We start from the raw sequence: 19,025 nt of genomic DNA on the forward strand, positions 1-19,025 counted from the left end.
TATCTCAGAGGAGACTGAGAACAATCTCCTAGTGGAGGAGTTGGATCAGGCGGAAGAAGTTCCACCTGAACCACAAACTGAGAAAGCCGATACGATTTCGGTGTCATCGGCCACAGGGAATGAACCGGTGCCTTCTACTTCCTCCACTGCGCCCCAACTGGATTCGCTTATGAGTACTTTGCACCCGTTGCTGTCCATGGTGCAAGACATGCAACAGAAATCGACCGAGAAGGAGGCCTCTTTTCAGACCGAGATACAGCAACTGGTTGCGGCACGTTTGGCTCCGAAGAAGCCAAACGTTAAGGATCTCCCTGCCTTCTCTGACGTTAACCCTTGGAGGTACGCAGAGCACATGCCCACGTCGGGCGGGAAGATCTTCCTCTCGGATAAACTGGGTACTGTCCCAATAGAGGAAATTGAATTCTGGCCCAGCAAAGGGACCTACCCGGATTGCTACGTCCGTCTCAATACGGAACCCGCATCCAAAGAGGAGACAGAGCCCAAGGAAACGATTGTCCTTGAACTCTCTTAGGCTCAGGCCTTATTTACCACCACCTTAAAGGAGGGCCTATACTAGCTCTAAGGTGCCGGCTCTCAGCAAGAAGCACCTGTCCTTCATTGCTGATCCTCAACGTGCCTTTCCCTTTATGGACAAAGGGCTCAAGGCAGCCTTAAAGGCAGTCGAGGCAGGGAAACCTGGCCCTACACTGGAAGAGTGTAGACCCTTCTCCCTTGCCTTCCCATCAGTGGATGCACACTGGAAGGATGTTCACAACACCTTCACAGTCTGGAAGCTGGAGGCAGATATTGCCGGACGACAGTTCAGCGAAGACCTCCCGAAGCTGTCGGACTTTCTCTTGCGTAGAGAGCAGGAGACAAAAGAACGCTTAGCCTCTTCTTTGTCTCTACAGACTGGCCTGGAGACAATGGCAAGCTTCCCAGATAAACCAGACATGTACATGGTCTTCGTCAAAGCCCATCTGGCGATGGTGACTAAAGACCTGTACAACTTTATTAGAGCCAGAAGGGCTTGCAGAGAGTTCGTATTCGCCTCGGCTGCTGTGAGGCACGAACCCAGGAAGCTGATAGCTTCCAACATCTGGGGAAAAGACCTCTTCCCAAGTGAAGTGGTCAAAGAGGTCGTGGACAAAGCCGCCGCCACTGAAAACAGGAACCTCCTTTTCAAGTGGGGCTTGTCCACCAAAAGGAAATCTTCAGCTGACGAGGGTCCCCAGCCAAAGAATAGATCAAAATGACCTAGAGTGCCCTCTCGGCCTAAGCAGCAACAGCAGCTTCCCGCGGCCATGGTGCCCCAGACGGTGGCACAACCACCCACCACCTTTCAACTGGTGCCCCAAACTCTGGCGACTCAGTCACCAGTGTTCACCCCAGTGTTTGAAAGGCAGTCTACGACCTTTCGGCCTAAGTCTCGAAGATCCTTTCAAGGCTCCTCCAGACGCCCCTCCAGAGGTAGGGGCAACAGGGGTGGACGTGGCCAAGGAGGTAAATCCTCCTCCTAGCACTCAAAGTGAGATGCTACCTGTAGGAGGGAGACTCTTCTACTTCCGGGATCGTTGGACCTTCGATCCCTGGGCCCACAGCCTAATCGAGAACGGACTAGGGTGGAGTTGGAGCTCAACTCTACCAACCTTCCCTCAATTCTTCCAACACTGAACCCCCATATTGGAAGAATATGTTCAGGAACTCTTGAACAAAAGAGTTATACGGAAGAAGAAGTCCGTCAGATTCCAAGGAAGGCTATTTTGTTTTCTGAAGAAGGACTCGGAAAAGCTCAGAGTAATTCTGGACTTGTCACCACTCAACAAGTTCATAGTGAACTACAAGTTCAAAATGCTGACGCTTCAACACATCAGGACCCTGTTGCCCAAACGGGCATACATAGTCTCCATAGACATGACGGATGCATAATGGCACGTTCCGATCAGCCGTCAAGTTTCCCCCTACCTGGGATTCAAACTACAAAGAAGACAGTATGTCTTCAGAGCCATGCCCTTCGGACTAAACATAGCTCCAAGGGTATTCACCAAGCTTGTAAATGTAGTCATTCATCAACTACGCCTAAAAGGAATCCAGGTGGTAGCCTAGCTGGACAACTAGCTGGTGTGGGCAGCATCCAAAGAAGAATGCAGGCAAGCCTCCATGGAAGTGATCCAGTTCCTGGAACACTTGGGATTCAAGATCAATCGGGAAAAATCCCGACTGTCTCCAGCTTAGAAGTTTCAGTGGCTGGGCGTCCACTGGAACTTGCAGTCGCACTGCCTTTCCATTCCATCACAGAAACGGAGAGATAGCGGGATCTGTCAAAAGCCTTCTTCGATCCGCAAGGATATCAAGAAGGCAACAGGAGAGAGTGTTGGGGTCTCTCCAGTTCGCCTCAGTGACAGATCCAGTATTGAGAGCACAATTAAAAGATGCATCAGGAGTCTGGAGAAAATACGCATCAAACGCTCGAAGAGATCTAAAAAGACCGACACAAAATCGTCTGCGATCCCTACTCAAGCCATGGTCTGAGGCCAAGAACCTAAAGAACAGGGTTCCCTTACAACCACCTCCACCTAGTCACCGTTCACACGGATGCCTCGAAAGACGGGTGGGGAGGTCACTCTCACCATCGGAAAGTCCAAGGAACCTGGTATCCCCTCTTCAAAACCTTCCGCATAAACTTCCTGGAAGCCATGGCAGTTTTTCTTTCCCTAAAGAAACTGAAACTCCGCTGCTCAATCCACATCCGTCTGGTTCTAGACAGCGAAGTCATAATGAGATGCCTAAATCGACAGGGCTAGAGATCGCCTCACATAAATCAAGTGATACTAGCCATCCTCCGCTTAGCGGAGAAGAGATGGCACTTGTCAGCAGTCCACCTTCAAGGGTTCCGCAATGTGACAGCAGACGCTCTATCCAGAACCAAACCAATAGAGTCAGAATGGTCCCTAGACGCAAAATCGTTCTCCTTCATCCTACACAAGGTCCCAGGACTGCAGATAGACCTCTTCGCAACGAGCGACAACAAGAAGCTACCCCGGTATGTAGCCCCGTACGAGGATCCTCTAGCGGAAGCAATGGATGCACTGTCCATAGATTGGAACAGATGGTCCAAGATCTGCCTATTCCCTCCAACCAACCTTCTGCTGAAAGTCCTCGACAAGCTGAGATCCTTTCGGGGGACGGCAGCAATAGTGGCCCACAAGTGGCCCAACAGCGTTTGATTCCCCCTGGTAACGGAACTACACCTGAAACTGATCCCGTTGCCGGACCCAGTTTTGACTCAGCAAGTGCAGAAATTGATTGTCTCAGCTTCATCAGTGAAAACCCAGAACCTTCATCTCATGATTTTCTCGCCTTAGCGGTCAAGAAACGGTTTGGGATTTCTAGGGAGAGTATCAACTTCCTAGAAGAATACAAGTCAAAGTCAACTAGAAGACAATATGAGTCTTCCTGGAAAAAATGGGTGGCCTTTGACAAAGCGAAGAAACCTAAGGAGATTACTACGGACTTCTGTTTGTCCTTCATCCATCTTCATGAACAAGGTTTAGCAGCCAATACGATTACTACATGTAAATCCGCCCTGGCCAGACCAATACTTTATGCCTTCCAGGTAGACTTTTCCAACGAAATCTTCAACAAGATCCCTAAAGCCTGCGCAAAACTTCGGCCCGCAGCCCCTCCTAAGCCCATTTCGTGGTCTCTGGACAAGGTTCTTCACTTTGCATCAACTCTGAACAATGAAGATTGTTCAATAAAGGACTTGACTCAAAAGGTGATATTCTTATTTGCACTAGCCTCAGGAGCCAGAATTAGCGAAATAGTGGCCCTCTCGAGGGATGATGGCCACATTCAGTTCACAGACAATGGAGATCTGAACCTCTTTCCGGACCCGACGTTTCTCGCCAAGAACGAGCTGCCCACTAAAAGGTGGGGTCCCTGGAGAATCTGCCCTCTGAAGGAAGAAGCATTCCTCTGACCAGTGGAATGCCTAAAGGTCTATCTTCGTAGAACTTCAGACTTTAAGGGAGGTCAGCTTTTCAGGGGAGAGACTTCCGGTTCAACGTTATCCTTGAAACAGATTAGGGCGAAAATCACCTACTTCATTCGCAGAGCGGATCCAGACAGTACACCCGCAGGTCATGATCCGAGGAAGGTTGCCTCGTCTCTGAAATTCTTCCAAACGATGTCGTTTGAAAGTCTTCGTACTTATACTGGATGGAAGTCCTCGAGGGTCATCTTCAAGCACTACCGGAAGCAATTACAAGAAATTAAGTTTCATGTGGTGGCGGCGGGCAGTGTAATAAAACCCGCTGCTTGATTACTGCGAAGAACAGTGCACTATTAGGGACTTATAGTGAAGGCTGTACACGATAGACTCGTAAGACATATCGTGTTGAGTTTTGTGTTTAAGTGATAACACTATAGACTGTTCTCCCTACACAGGTGATATTAAGCATAATAAACTAACACAAGTGCCAGGCATTCTTATATGCACAGTGTTTTTAGTAACAACATATTGTATAGCGAAACTGCATATTTCCCTTGAGTGGCTAATGTTTTCCTTTTCACGCATACCCCTTTTTATACTGTTATTACTGTTTATGCTTGTATGTAGAATTATTCAACATACATTGTAATTGTTTACTACCATGATTTCTATTTTGTAATAAACAATAGAACGAATATTTGCGTCTCTTTCGCCTCAAATATTTATTTAAATAGTTATTTAAATGTATAAGTCAGAGCATCCTTGACTCTTTTGATATTTAAGTCAATACCAGAACTAAGATTCATGGTGTTCCAGGCAAACAGGTAAGATCTTGTTGTACTAGACTGTTCATTTTACGGCTTAAAGTGTTTCTACACATATATAAACCTGTCCATCTCTTCACGACAGACCCGGGAGTTACAGTAATCTGCCCAACCCAATTCCATCCCAGTACAGACTATGCTTTATGTATATGTTGACACTAATATACAAACTGTTTGCTAGATTGTTCCCTGAACTCACAATCCTCGGGTTTTTTCCTCGAGTCTACCCAGACACTTCCCTGTAGGGGGCAGGAAGCACTGACATATTTTATGATCAGCTGATCGATGTATAACGGTAACATCAAGTGTCTCTAGGTCTAATGACCGAAGAGGAAAGATTTAGCTCGAGATGAACGGCTCTATTGGAAATCCACAGATACATTAATGCTCTGGTACACTTCCATCACGACGACATGGCCTGAGCCCAAAAAACGGATTTTGAGCGTAGCGAAAAATCTATTTTTGGGTGAAGTAGCCATGTCGTCATGATGGACCCACCCTCTTTTGGGACAGAAGGATAATGAATCCCTCCCTATACTACTGTATCTGCAACACCTACAAAGCTACAAAGAATGACGGTGGCGCCTCGCTGTGGCGGACAGGCGCACTATTTGCAGAGCAGTAGTGATTCGTCGAGAGCGATGTCTCTGGAACGACTCACCTTATTCTTGCCTCTCTTTCCCCTCGTAGTGAAAGCTCTATTGGGGGTGTAGATAGCCATGAGACGTGTCAAGAATACGTCCTCTGATATTACGCGATATCCCTTCGTAAAATTTTAAGGGATATTCGCTCCAGGAGTTAGAATTCTGGATACCTTTGGTAAATTCTCTGGGATATATCACTGTAGTCAAATATACCTAGGAAGCTACCTTCGAAGGAACTTCCATCAGGACGACATGGCTACCTCACCCAAAAATAGATTTTTCGCTACGCTCAAAATCCGTTATATATAAATATAAATATATATATATATATATATATATATATATATATATATATATATATATATATATATATATATATATATATATATATATATATATATATATATATATATATATATATATATATATATATATACATATATATATGCATACATATATATACAGACACATATATATACATATACAGTATATACATATATATATATATATATATATATATATATATATATATATATATATATATATATATATATATATATATATATATATATATATATATATATATATATATATATATATATATATATACTGTATATATATAACGGATTTTGAGCGAAGCGAAAAAATATATTTTTGGGTGAGATAGCCATGACGTCCTGATGGAAGGTTCTTTCAGTAGCTTCCTTGGGTATATTTGACTACAGTGGATATTCCCAGAGAATTAAACTAAAGGTTACCACAGAATTCTAACTTCTGGTGTGAGTACCCTAAAGGTTTCCCTCTAGAATATCGTATATCAACAGGGGACGCATGTATTAACATAGCTATCTGCACCCCATATAGAGTTAACACTTCGATATGGAAAGGTGGTTGAGTAACTGGGGAGCCGTTCCACAGTTACACTCATCCGTGGCTGCTTTTGGTACTCGAGGCGTAAACAAACGGGCGCCATTGCTAAATGACGTCACGTCCGTCCTCATCCTGAGCCCAGCTTCTGCTAATCTCCATGATACAGCAGGTCAGGGCGGGGCCTGAAAGGCTGGTCTAGAATAGACGGGAGGGTCCATCAGGACGTCATGGCTATCTCACCCAAAAATAGATTTTTCGCTTCCCTCAAAATCCGTTTTTTGGGCTCAAGCCATGACGTCCTGATGGAAGTGTACCAGAGAATTAATGTATCGTGGAATTTTTCCCCTTTTTTAATGCAAGTGCCAAGGGCTTCGAATAGAGGTATATAACAAGTCCTTACCACAGATTCTATGAAGAACTAGCTTCCTGCCCCCCTGGCAGAGAAGTCCTGGTGGACGATAGGAACATCTCGAAGCGATCATTGAAGAGCTACTCACCCTGCGGAGAGTTCGTGCTGGACTCGGAGGCAGGACAAAGGTTAATATTCAGGTAAGAATATTATCAAGGCATGAGTGAGTATATAATACAATTACATATATTATTCTTCTCATTTAGAGACAAAGGGGTAAATGAAACTATAACAATCGTATATTTCTTAATAAAGAATAGGAGAGGAGAGAGACGCATATGGAATAAAATAGACATTTTATTTCAAAGATTGCAGATCATTATGGTAGTAATTACAATAATGAAGAATAATGTACATAGAAAATAAAGACTTCAATCTTGAATCTGAAAAGAAATTTTACTTTTTAGAAACACAAGTTCCAGAGGAACGTCAGTCTTTTCCAAAGAAAAACACATCATGCCCTAGGGCATGTGGCACTCATGTAAAGTCTATGACATTTCACCTTGGTAAGAATGGTCTATTAGAAACACTAAGTGTCCATGAAATCACTATGTATCACAAAAGGTGTCAACACAGGCACCCGTAGAGTTAAAGTCCCAAGTAACTCACTGTTCTACGCAGAGTTAAATAGCAAGTTTCATAACACTACCTGCGGCTACCACGAAATGCTTAACTTCGTGCACTTGTTTTGCGTAGTGCTTGAAGAAAACACGCGATGATTTCCAGCCTGTGAAGCTCTTGAGGCTTTCGAAATCCATACTCTGGAAGAAGTTCAGAGAAGATGCGACTTTTCTAGGATCATGACCTGCGGGTGTACTGTCAGGATCCGCTCTGCGAATGAAGTAGGTGATTTTCGCTCTTAGTTGTTTCAGTGACAGGTCGCTACTTGATGTTTCTCCTTTGAAGAGTTGTCCTCCACCGAAGTCTGAAGTTCTTCGAAGATAGACCTTATGACTCTCCACTGGGCATAGAGAGATCTTCCTTCAGGGGGCAGATTCTCCAAGGGCCCCATCTCTTGGTGGGTAGTTCATTCTTAGCGAGAAACGTCGGATCAGGGAAGAGGGTAAGCTCTCCTGTATCTGCGAACAGGATATGACCCTCTTCTCTTGATAATGCCACTATTTCACTGACTCGGGCTCCCAAGGCGAGAGCAAAAAGGAAGATAACTTTTTGAGTCAAGTCTTTTAGAGGGCACGAATCATTGTCCAGGTTAGAGGCAAAATGGAGCACCTTGTCCAGGGACCAGGAGATAGGTTTTGGTGGAGGTGCTGGGCGTAGTCTAGCGCATGCCTTTGGTAATTTATTGAAGATATCACTGGACAAATCAATCTGGAAGGCGTACAGGAGTGGTCTAGTCAAAGCCGATTTGCAGGTGGAAATCGTGTTGGCCGCTAAGCCTTGTCCATGAAGGTGAATGAAGGACATACAAAAATCAATGGTGATTTCCGCAGGATTTTTTGCCCTGACGAAAGAGACCCACTTTCTCCAGGAAGATTCGTATTGCCGTCTTGTAGATTCAGTCTTGTATTCCTCGAGGAAGTCCAAGCTTTTCTTCGAGATTCCAAACCTTTTCTTTGCGGCTAAGGAGAGAAAATCATGAGATGAAGGTCCCTGACTTTCAGTGATGAAGCGAAGACAGTCGACTTCTGTACTTGTTGAGAGAGAACTGGGCCCGGTAGGGGGATCAGCGTGGGCTGCAGCTCCAGGACCAGAGGGTACCAATTGCTCCGGGGCCACTTGGGAGCCACTAGGGCCGCTGTCCCTTTGAAGGTTCTCAGTTTGGAGAGGACTTTCAGCAGAAGGTTGGGAGGAGGGAACAGGTATATCCTGGACCATCTGTTCCAATCCAGGGACATGGCATCCACCGCTTCTGCTTTGGGGTCCTCATACGGGGCCACATATCGAGGAAGTTGATTGTTGTCGCTCGTCGCGAAGAGATCGATCTGAAGTTCCGGGACTTGGTGAGAGATGAAGGAGAATGACCATTCCGACTCTATTGGACTTGTCCTTGATAGAGCGTCCGCTGTCACGTTGCGGAATCCTTGTAGGTGAACTGCAGACAGGTGCCATTTCTTCTTTTCTGCCAAACGAAAGATCGGAAGGAGCACCTGATTTATCTGGGGCGATCTCGAGCCCTGACGATTGAGACATCTGACTACCACCGAGTTGTCCAGAGTCAGACGAATGTGGATCGAGGGAGGCGGGGAGAGTTTCTTCAGGGTGAGAAGAACCGCCATGGCCTCCAAGATGTTGATGTGAAACGTCTTGAATAGGGGAGACCATGTTCCTTGAACCTGTCGTTGGTGGGAGTGACCTCCCCAACCCTCCAGTGAAGCGTCCGTGTGGAGGTTGATCGATGGAGGCGGGTGTTGAAGAGGAATGGACCTTTTCAGGGCCTTTGCTTCCGACCACGGCTTTAAGAGTAAGCGAAGTCTGTTTGGAAGCCGTCTCTTGAGGTCTCTTCGAGCGATGGATGCGAAATGTCTCCAGACTCCCGCGGCATCCTTTAGCTGTGCGCGAAGCACTGGGTTTGTCACAGAGGCGAACTGTAGAGAGCCGAGAACTTGTTACTGCTGACGTCTTGAGATCCGTTTGGATTTTAGAAGCCTTCTGACAGACCCTGCTATTTCCTTCCTTTTCTTCTGTGGGATGGAAAGGTGGTGTGACTGAAGATCCCAATGGATTCCCAACCATTGGAACTTCTGAGCTGGAGAGAGGCGAGATTTCTCGGTGTTTATCTTGAATCCCAGATGCTCTAGGAACTGGGTGACTTTGTTGCAGGCTCTTACACAATCTTCGGGCAATGTCGCCCAGACTAACCAGTCGTCTAGGTAGGCCATCACTTGAACGCCCTGAAGACGGAGCTGTTGGACGATTGCGTCTGCCAGCTTGGTGAAGATCCGTGGAGCTACGTTGAGCCCGAAGGGCATGGCCCTGAAGGCGTAACTTTTCCTTTGGAGTCGAAATTCTAGGTAGGAGGAAGCGTAATGATTCATTGGAATGTGCCAGTAGGCATCCGCCAGGTCTATGGAAACCGTGTAGGCCCTTTGAGGCAGAAGGGTCCTTATTTGTTGCAGAGTCAGCATCTTGAATATGTTGTTCGCAATGAACTTGTTGAGAGGGGATAAGTCTAGAATGACTCTGAGTTTGTCGGAGTCTTTCTTGGGAATGCAAAATAGTCTCCCTTGGAACCTGGTTGACTTTACCCTCCTGATCACCTTCTTGTTCAAGAGTTCTAGGACATATTCTTCCAGGAGGGGGGTTGACTGTTGAAAGAATTGCTGGAAAGCTGGGGGTGGTTGAGTCCAGCTCCAGCCTAGTCCCTTCTTGGCGATGCTGTGAGCCTAGGGATCGAAGGTCCAACGATCCTGGAATTGGCGGAATCTTCCTCCCACCGGAAGCACATCATTGCTTCTGGTGTCCCGAGGGTTTGCCACCTCGGCCGCTAGCTCCCCTTCCTCCTCTGCCTCTGGAGGGACGGCGAGAAGAATCTCTGCCGGAGCCTCTGCTTGAGCCCCTACCTCTGGAACGAAAGGTAGTAGAGTGTTGCTCATACGCAGAGGTGAAGACCGGTGACTGCGACACCACCGGTTGGGGGACCAACTGAAAGGTCTTTTGTGGCTGCGTAGCCACTTGGGGAGTAGCGGGACCCGGAAACTGCCGTCTCTGTTGACGTTGCTGGGGTTTCGGCTTCGAAGTCTTCCTATTAGGCTGAGGGCCATCATCCTGAGAGGACTTCCTCTTTCGTGACATGCCCCACTTGTGGAGAAGGTTCCTATTCTCCGTGGCGGCTTTGTCTACAATCTCTTTCACCAAAGAAGATGGAAAGAGATACTTGCCCCAGATATTGGAGGAAATCAGCCTCCGGGGTTCGTGTCTCACCGTTGCGTTGGCGAACACAAATTCACGACAGGCTCTGCGAGCCCTAGTGAAGCTACGTAGGTCCTTTGTAACAGTCGCCAAGTGCGATTTGGCTAGGACCATATAAAAGTCCGGGACTCTAGTATCCCAGGCCATATGTTCAAGCTGTACCTGTTGGGACAGCGACGCGACAAGTCTCTCCTTTCGTATCCTGTTCCCTACGAAGTAGATGATCGTTTAGCTTTGGGAGGTCCTCATTAAATTGACGACCAGCTACGTCAGGCTCTAGTTTCCCTACCGTGAAGGTTGACTGGATGTCTTTCCAGTGCCTATCATCGGGGGGAAGAGGAATGGAGAAGGGTCTGCACTCCTCCAGTGCAGGGCAAGGTTTCCCTTCCTCCACCGCCTTTAAGACCGCTGTGAAAGCCTTTTCGATGAAGGGGAAGGTCGCAGCATCTGGCGCAACGAAGGTTGGATGCTTCTTACTAAGCGCCGGTATCTTGGAGTTGGTGAAACCCCTACTCTTCACCGCCTGGGCTAACATAGCTTGGGCCTTCGCAAGATCGAACACGATAATTTCCTTCGGTTCGGTCTCCTCATTTGAGGCTGGTTCGGACCTGAGTCGGATGTAACAGTCCGGATAAGCCTCGAAATTTGGGAAGAACTCCACTTCTTCCAGCAAGATAAAGCCAACCCTTTCACTAATGAAGATCTTGCCAGTTGTAATTGGTATATGCTCGGCGTATCTCCATGGGTTAGCTTCCGAGCAGGTGGGGAGGTCCTTCACCGAAATCCTCTTCGGTTGCTTGAAGCTGACGAGAGTCGTCCAGAATTACTCCTGAGTTTCTCGTAGCTTCTTTTCCATGAGGGCTTCAAGCATCTTGAAGACCTCTTGAGTGGCCGATGGAAGAGGGTCCGGGGTGGCAGAAGTCGAAGGAACAGGTTCCTCGGACGGTGCAGGAGTTGCTGGGGGAGCAGGAGCGACCTCTGTCTCCGAATCAGGGTATTCCACCTGATCTTCCTCATAGTCGAGTTCCTCGCCCATGAGGTTCTTCTCCGTCTCTTCCGACATACGTTCCCCGTTGTCGGAATCTAGATGGCACTCATGCATGGACTGAGACATGACAACGTCAGGTTCCACCATGATCTGGACGGTGGGGATCTGATCACGGGGGACCACTGAGTCTTTGGATGCTTTTGGGAAAAGCAAGGCCCTCAAGTTTTCGTTGGGAAGATACGGTCCGGTGGCGTTCTTCTTCGGAAGCCACGCACCCATTTGCGTAGCTTCTCCCTAGCGTTGTCCCTTGCCTCCGCAGATGGAGGATCGTCAAACGCCTAGACCAGACGACTCTTGCAGACTGTACAGTTCTGCGGGTACCAATACTTCAGGTCGCCTTTCTTGGCGGCGCAGGGGGCGTGGGTCCGGCACACCTTGTGCCCGTAGAAGTCCGGGCGCTTCACCCCTCAGAAGTTGCTCTTACACTTCATATACTCCTCCTGTAAAAGAAAGAGATCATGAGTACATGGAAGGCATAGGAATGACTTACATTACTCTAAAATTAAGATGATTAACATCTAAATTTTAAAATTAATTTAATTATAAAGCCTTTTAATGCTTCAGATTAATGAGCGGGAAAGGAAGTAGATAGACACATACTTGTGAATCCCGCCCAGTCGGTTACCGTAACCTTATCTGTAGACAATTTCTTTTGTGTCCGAAGGACACAATGAGGGAAATCCATATGGATGAGCCAAGCTAGGCTTCTAACAGAAATTGCCCGCAGAGTGTAGTAGGGTCTGAGACCACTCAGATCCCTGGGGGAGAAGGGGTATAGGATAAACCCCTTATTAAATGAAGGTTACGGCAATCGACTGCGCTAAGACACACAGAGTATGCTGGAATATTGTAATGTGCAAACAAATAGCATAGCCACAATTTTGGATGGTAAGACAATACCTATATACAGGTGGCCAAGCCATCTGGCTGCAGTATATTGACTGTCGGCATGATACCGGCAGTCCTGGAAGGGGTGCATGTCCCTTAACGTCTCATGGGGGTGCCAGCAGACCGACGGCACACCGGAGGCCGGTCCTGCTGGGTGGAAGGCTTCAAGACAGACACACTGAGTATCTAAAGGGATAATACCATCGTGGCGACCGGCGGCACAACGGCGGGTCGTCGGCAGGGGGCGGAAGCTCCGGCAGCCGAAGGCTGACGGCATGGTGAGCTTTGGATCAGTTCATAAGATATATGTGTATATTGTCGTATAACTAGATTGCCGGCAATCAATGCCGGCATGTTGGTGGCCGACTCAGGAAGTCGGCTGGCTGTTACTAGGTAAAACGAAGGGTGGGACGCCGGCACACGAAAGGCTGACGTCTTAGAGGAGGAAGGTATCTTATGAAAGAATGTCACCTGAGGTAGTGGCGGATATTGCCGGCAGTAGAGACAGCAAGGGACCGGCACCAGGATAGAAGGAGAGAAAGGTAAGGAGGGATGGAAGGGGTAAGATCCTATACCCCTCCGGCATGAGTGCACTCATGATAGGAGTGGATACTCCTAACATCCGGCGGCAGGGAGCCGGCAGTTGGCCGGGTGCCTGGGGTAACCCAAGGGAGGGTTAGAGGGCCCTCAAAGAGGGGGGAATCCCCCGCCGGCAGGACCACCGCCGGCAACCACCCCCATAGAACGCTATGAAGGGTATGTGTACCAGAGCGGCCAGCTCAGCAGGAGAACACTAGCCCTACCACTCCCCCCAAGGGAGGAGTTGTAGGACTAAGGACAGATGTGTGTAGACAAGCTTACACCAAAGGGATAGGTGGGGAGGGAGAAGAATAGATCTTTCCAAAGGGGAGACTATGTATGAGAACGGCCACCAAGGTAAGGGAGAACGCTCCCTAACCTAGGGTAGGTAGCCCAGAATGAGAACAGTACAGATGTACCGTCAACCCCCAGAGCTTAACCTAGAGTAGGAGGACTAACTCCTAGGCTAGGAAAGCTTGAAAGACACATCGCTAGTTACAGGGAGGAAGGTGTAACCCAACCACGTGTAACTGAGGAAGGGCAGAGCCTTTCCTAGATTCTCAGGCACGACCCTAAGGGAGGGTCATTCCCTTAGGGGAGGCAGAGAAGCGATAAATACTCTGGTTGTAGACAAGATTCCCCTATATAGAAGGGAAAGCAAGACTACCCAGAGGGAATCCCCGCAGGCAGGGGGATTAGGGAGCATATAAGGGTTCTTACATTAGGTTAGGAGGGGAGGATACACAATCAACACTGTCCCTTACATGGTCCCCGAAGGCGAAAACACTTACATCACAGTAAATAGTATGTTTAATAATGCCACAATCTTCATAACTTAACCTAGGAACACTGGTATATATCATGCATGAAAATAAGCACTAGGCTGTCCAGCCTAGGGGCTAAGCTAGCGATCTAGTATGGGGTCGAATAGCGACCGAGTCTGATGAGCGCAAAAACACGATATAAATATTTCCTAGCTATGAAGACTATGTAACTAATAATATTAATTAGTTAAATGACCGGAGAGGGCTGTTCTGGCTAACTAAATAAAGCATGCAACATGAACAGCGGCGCCATAAAATGGCGCGTCCGGTATCGGCACAGCTCTGCCACAAAACACAATATTTTACGAAAAGTAGGCGTTACTTTATGGCTAGAGCTTATTTAAACAATACTGGGACCTGGTACTCAACTTTCCAGAAGAAGGTGAGGCTGAAGGTAGCGACATAACGGCGATGTAAGCTGATAAAAGTAAGCACTTGGAAAAATCCGACTAAGCAAAGAAGCTACAGGTTAAAGAATGAGGACGGACGTGACGTCATTTAGCAATGACGCCCGTTTGTTTACGTCTCGAGTACCAAAAGCAGCCACAGATGAGTGTAACTGTGGAACGGCTCCCCAGTTACTCAACCACCTTTCCATATCGAAGTGTTAACTCTATATGGGGTGCAGATAGCTACGTTAATACATGCGTCCCCTGTTGATATACGATATCCTAGAGGGAAACCTTTAGGGTACTCGCACCAGAAGTTAGAATTCTGTGATAACCTTTAGTTTAATTCTCTGGGAATATCCACTGTCGTCAAATATACCCAAGGAAGCTACTGAAGGAACCTTCCATCAGGACGTCATGGCTTGAGCCCAAATATATATATATATATATATATATATATATATATATATATATATATATATATATATATATATATATATATATATATATATATATATATATATACATTATATATATATATATATATATATATATATATATACATATATATATATATATATACATGCATATATATGCCTATATATACATATATAAACATTAATAAACATATATATATATATATATATATATATATATATATATATATATATATATATATATATATATATATATATATATATATATATATATATATATACAGTATATAATATATATATATATATATATATATATATATATATATATATATATATATATATATATATATATATATATATATATATATATATATATATATATATGTATATATATATATATATATATATATATATATATATATATATATATATATATATATAAATATATATATATAGATATAGATATAGATATACAAATAAATATATGTATGTATATATATATATATATATATATATATATATATATATATATATATATATATATATATATATATAAATATAAATATAAATACATATATTATATTTTACATATATAAATATATATATATATATATATATATATATATATATATATATATATATACATATATAAACATTAATAAATATACTGTATATATATATATATATATATATATATATATATATATATATATATATATATATATATATATATATATATATATATATATATATATATGTGTAATATATATATATATATATATATATATATATATATATATATATATATATATATATATACATACACACACACACACACACACACATATATATATATATATATATATATATATATATATATATATATATATATATATATATATATATATATATATATATATATATATATATATATATATATATATATATATAAATATAAATATATATTATATTTTACATATATATATAAATATGTATATATATATATATATATATATATATATATATATATATATATATATATATATATATATATATATATATATATATATATATATATATATATATATATATATATATATATATATATATATAAAATGTGTGCGGATATATTTAATGAAATAGGAACAACTTTACCATTCAACATTTTTTATAGGTTCAGTTCTCTGTCGATAGCCCTAAAAAAAATAGTGTTCCGTACTGAAGGCGAAGTTAAAACCCAATGAGATATATACATAAGTAGTAACAATCACATTATGTTTTTGAACAGTTGGTGCTAACAAGAATGGTTTATATAAATGCCAACTTGTATTTGGTATAATACTTCACCCTATCTATCTTACAAAAATATCACGCCAACCAATTAATAAGCTCACACGGGATAATTGTTTAAAACTATTGTAATGCTCTTGTAAACTAATACCAGTGTAGCAGGAAATTCCCCATAGGAAAAGTAGCCTAGGATTGACCCCCCCCCCCCCAGAGAAGCAGCCCGGGCTCTTATTCCCCCAAGAGAAATTTCAGCCTAAAGATATTCCCCCCCCCCACCCCCAGGCCATTTCTTCCACACCCTCCCATACAGAGAAACTATTTTGATGAATCAAATACAGTAATCAACGGTAAGTACGTTAGCAATGCTACGATAATATTAACATGTGTATTTGAAAGCATTTTTCCATATACCCTTTACACAAAATATAAAAAGGTACAAAAGGGTACAGAGCCTAACAAACCCACCCAACCTAACCTAGAAGTTCCCAGGTCATAACCCTTAGCCGGGGGCGAGGCCCCGGACCCCCTTCCCAGGTCACAAACTTGTATTGGCAAGAGGTAATGTTGAACTGTGCACTCTAAAAACATTAAAATTAAAGAAATTAATGACTTACTTTTATGACCCAGTGTAATGGTCTGTTTCCCCCCCCCCCCTGTCTGAAATAATGGTTACCTACACCAAGCAAAGAGGGAATCTGGGCCTAGAGAGGGGAAATATTATCCTGGTCCATATTTTCCCGGTGGGGGGGGGGGGGGGGGAAGGGGGGGGGGGAAATTTCGGACTGGGGAAAAACAGACCATTACACCAGATACGGTACCGTAGGCAGGCAATACAAATTTGGTGTTACTAAAGCGGGATTCCTACCCTCATTTTCTGTTCATATCTCAATTTGGGGATTCAAATCTACTATAGGGTGATTCCTACCAAACCACCTAAACAAGCAAAAAAAAAAAAAATAACGAATAATGTAATATCACCCTTCCAAAGTGTTATTACGGGAGTAACACCTCAATTAAGTAAGGTTAGGTTAGGTTAGGTTACGTTACGTTAGGTTAGGTCACTCCAGGGACAATTGGATGAACACTGCTGGCGTATTTTGAAAGGAGATCAAGACCACTTCGTAGCAATATTAAGTGACATTAAACGAGTTTTTGTTAGTTAATTATTGTTACTAGATTAGGGCTTCGATTTTGCAATATTGACGCACGAAGTTAATTCTGATTGTTTAAGGTGCGTTTTATGGATTTTTCTGCATGTTTTATTGAATGGAACAGGTTAAAATTGTGTCAAGAAGTATGTTTTATCTATCCTCCTTTGGTAGGAATCACCTCATACCCAAAAAATAGGGTAGGAATCATACTATAGTAGAATCCTGATGGTAGGAATCACACTATAGTAGCACCACAAATTTTGTTCAGATCATAAATTTATCATGTTTATAAATTTCTTACCTTCCTTTTAAGCGAAGTCGCTGCACCTGTATAAGAAAGGTGTTTTCCGTTTTATATAATTTTATTTTCTTTCTGAGTCTACTACTGAGTTTGAAATTCATCACTGCAGGTGTAAAATTAACTGCTAGCCTATGTTCGGCAACATTCCAAACATCGATAGCCTAATTACTTTGTCATTATTATAGCACCGTCATGTTTACGTATCGTTTAGCTATGCATATAGCCTGTAGACGCTTTATCACTAGTCACTACGTCGGGCTAACACCTACATCGAAGATTTGGTCAAATTATTTCTGTAGTTTCATTAGGTGTAAGCCATTATCATCACTAGAAATCAGTCATCAACGGTAACTGTTTCTTTCAGAGATCCTTTGTTAAAGCCATGCATATTCCATAAAAACAGCTTAGCAGTTCACTTTACCACTAGCATATGATCATCACTATCGTTATATGCTTGGCCATTATAATTTTCAATTGTTTTTTTTTCGATACTAGGCTTCGACTTGAGCTTACTGGTGTATACGTTTACACTGGAAAGAATAAATAGTTTGCTTGACACCTATACAGTAAAGTTATCATAACTAACATTGTATTGGAGGAGTGCTACTACTGCTTATAGGCTACATGAAGTTTTATCACTAGGCCGAAGTAGAGCCTACCGCAAGGGAGAAATCATTCTTTACCATTGCCTCGGTTTGGGTCGCTGACAGTTGTGAAAAGTATCTACTATGAGATTCAGGGCCTCTGTAACACGGTTTTTTCGCAATAACTTTTTTTCTATGAATTTCATAAATATAACGCTTATTCAGAATGCACATTATATCTACACATAAATTTTGACTATATTCTGCATTACGTAGGTTGAATAAATTTGGTACTTTATTAAGTAAAAGTGACGATTTTTGAAGACGGGCCAACTTACTCAGAGAAAAGGTTTCGAACGCACTCGTTACGTAACTTATGACGGCATTTCTTCTCTCTTTCTCGATCGATGATTGGTTATACGTAACGAAGGCTATACCTCTGCCAACAATAACACAAAAGTGTAAATAAAAGCAAAGCAGTACACCTTTATGAACTCTGAAACCTCTCCACTGAGAATTGTCATAATGAACAAACGAACAAAATATGTTAATAAATACAAAAACACTTCGATTATTTGTCTAACTCCCAAAATAAGTTTCCTAAGAAATTACAGTCTACTTTATAGCTCACAATCAGACTGACAAGGTTTAGGGAATAGTTGGTAATTTTCAAAAACGTAGTAGACAAGCTTGATTTGATAACTGCTACATCCAATGTCAAGAGATTTTTATTTATTGTCTATCTACCGATCTATTTACTGTAAAAAAAAAAAAAAAAAAAAAAAATAGCCGGTACTGCATTTTGCTTTGAACTTTCACCAATGATTATCGTCAGAATGATGACTTCATGAGGCTCCACCCACTTTAGCCTCGTTATAATTCTGGATAACACTGAAGGCTATCATGGGCATTGTTGGATCAGA

The 19,025-nt window shown here is 43.1% G+C and overlaps 1 long non-coding RNA gene across 1 annotated transcript in view; it reads right to left on the bottom strand.

The window, feature by feature from the left end:
• LOC137621205 (uncharacterized) overlaps window positions 1-18,236 on the bottom strand; it is a 378,775-nt gene extending 360,539 nt beyond the window's left edge. The window contains exon 1 of the long non-coding RNA XR_011040175.1: window positions 17,519-18,236. This is a non-coding gene — a long non-coding RNA (uncharacterized lncRNA). The remainder of the gene's footprint in view (window positions 1-17,518) is intronic.
• Between the last annotated feature and the right edge of the window lie 789 nt (window positions 18,237-19,025).

Source organism: Palaemon carinicauda, chromosome 27, assembly GCF_036898095.1.
Source record: "Palaemon carinicauda isolate YSFRI2023 chromosome 27, ASM3689809v2, whole genome shotgun sequence".
Classification (NCBI taxonomy): domain Eukaryota; kingdom Metazoa; phylum Arthropoda; class Malacostraca; order Decapoda; family Palaemonidae; genus Palaemon; species Palaemon carinicauda.